Consider the following 2,810-nt stretch of genomic DNA (forward strand, 5'->3'; position numbering starts at 1 on the left):
AAATGCCAACTGATGTGCAACAAGTCCAATCCTTTGCAATACTTGGAAGGGTCCGCAGTCATATATATATATATATATATATATATATATGTTTTATTTTATTTATATTTTAAAATATAAATAAAATAAAACACACACACACACACACACATATATATATATATATATATATATAACTAATTTTTAACCATTAATTCTTAACAACTATTTCTTAACGACTATTTCTTAACGGCTAATTCTACTAACAACTTATAATGTGAATAATCCCAAAAACTTTTATCAAAATAAATAAAAACAAACCATACATTTACTCCTTTTAAAATCATATTTAATAAAAAAAATTAAATATCTTTTTGAATTAAGATGTAATTTTATATTTAATGCAAAAATATATTTAATATTCTGTTACTAAATATTTTTCTTTTAATATTTTTTTTAAATAATTAAATTCAATATAATAAATATATTATTTCTAATTTAATAATGATATAACAAAATATAACGCACTTACAATATTTTAAAATCATTATTTTAATTATAAGATTATTAATATCAAAACTTATTTACCAAAATTACCCACCCACGTGCCCTTAAATCCACCCTTAATTAAATTTTTTACGTAGCATCACGGTCTCTTATTTAACCAAACCTATTCTCTATTAATTGAAAAACTTATGACTGTACTCAAAAGGAGAACTTACAATTTTATGTTGACATGATAAGTGGATCCTGCCTTTTACCAGGACACATCATAATGACGATGACAGCGTCAGTGGTGTTCAACTCAACGACAAAGAAACACATGAAGATGGCAGCAAAGCAAGAAGGATGCACCACTCTTTTTTTTAATGACTATTTTTTAATGTGAGTACACAATCTCCAAACATGATGCTATTTAGAGTGGTACTTTCCATTATGGCAGTAATGTTGAATTTTTTTAAGTAATATACTATTATGTTTATTTTTTTAATTATTTAAAATAAAATAAAAATAAAAATAATATTTAATATTTAATATAGTTAAATGTAGATGTAGGCTTGACAAATATATTAATTGATGACATTAATGTAATTTTTTTTCATTATTCTAAATACTCTTCGACCTTTGAGACTTTTTAAAAGAGATGTACAAGCTCCAATCTATCAGGCTAGCCTCCTTTTGATCCGCCACATTTTGTATAGGTAATACCATTATTTGGTACAAATTTTTGTTGATATAAGGTGCTGTCTCTAGATGTCTAAGATTAATAAGAAAATATGTTGAAAGTAATATTTCTATGTTATGTGTAGTTGTTATTGTGAGTTTTTAGTTATTTCTATGTTATGAGTTGGAATCATGATGTAGATATGTTGAAGTCAGTAATGTATGTCTTGTATATTTGTACTTATGGGGATCAATAAAAGTATAAATCAATATAAAATAATTTGTGTGTGTCAAAATGTGCACTCTCTATTTTTTCTAATATGGTGTCAGAGTTGTAATGACTCGACTCCCTCAAAAGAAGACCAAGAAAATGAAATAAATATGAATGTTGATTCTATGTAAATAGATTAGTCTAATAAAGTGTTTGATCTATTATGTGAGTAAATTTTTGCTCCAGTTTGTTTTGTAATGTTGAGGTACACCAATCTATCAATTTGGCAGCAGAGTTGTGGAGAAATTATTATTATTATTATTATTATTTATGTGAATCAGTTTTTTATTAATTTCTGATCTAGTCTCAGTTGTACAGAAATCCTTTCCCTTGCTGCTCTAGCAAATTAGAAGAGGCCTGACCATGCCTGGAATTTGATGTTCTGTAGGACGTATTTTGCGTTCCAGGACGTATTTGACAGTGGCTGTAAATTTTTCCACGTCAAATCTGATGTGTCCTATCGTTTTGACATTTAATTTCAAAGTTAAACCGTCAAAAACTATGATAGCTTTATTTCATGGGTGTCGGGGCTTGGTACTGTACACAAGACAATTTGAATTTAATGCTATTTAAATGCTCCAACATCCGACTTCTTACTAGCCTAGTGCCTAATAGTAGTATCTATCTCAACTACCATAGGCTAGTACTTAATAGGAGTAACTCTCTTAGCGACCATCTACAACTCTGCCCATAAGAATGATATGTGCAAATTTAATCTCGGGCTACCATTACCATTAACCACTGGTTTGTACCCAGTGGAGAGTCGGAGACGTATGCAACCATTACCATCAACTACTGAGTACTGTCAGAGACGAATGCGATATTGAGGTTTTCTTCGACGCCACGCTAAACCTAATCTGATGAAACATGCAAATTGCAATATTAACTATTCGTCACCCACGTGCCAATAACTGTGTGTGAGAAAGCTTACTATCATTTTTCACGAAAATGTTCACTGTCTAGACCATTGATAGCTAGATTAGTGATGACTATTTGTGAACAATCTCCGTGAATTTGAAGCTATCTGCATGATTTCCCAAAAATGGAATGGTGGCTTTGTTCCATCATCCATCCATTAGATTGGAGGAAGTACAATTACAAGCAAGGAAGAAATAGACAATGGGCATGTTCATGTGTCATCAGTGAGGTAATACACTTTCATCCTTACCCTCGCCATTACCCCAAGGCTTATGCTTACAAGTTGTTGCCTTAATCTCACATAAACGAAATCCTTGTCATCTAATTGGCTTTGATATTTCTTTCTGGACATGCGGCTCTGGTGCTCCCTAGAAGATTGAAGATCTCAGGTTGGAATGTGAGAGAAATCCCAACACGGTTAATTTATTCGCTAGTAACCCAACTCACCATTTCAATTAGCTCTGTCAAAGACAATTCA

Source organism: Pinus tabuliformis, chromosome 3_1, assembly GCF_031772625.1.
Source record: "Pinus tabuliformis cultivar Carrire ecotype Pingquan chromosome 3_1, CPIR1, whole genome shotgun sequence".
In the NCBI taxonomy this organism is placed as follows: Eukaryota; Viridiplantae; Streptophyta; class Pinopsida; order Pinales; family Pinaceae; genus Pinus; species Pinus tabuliformis.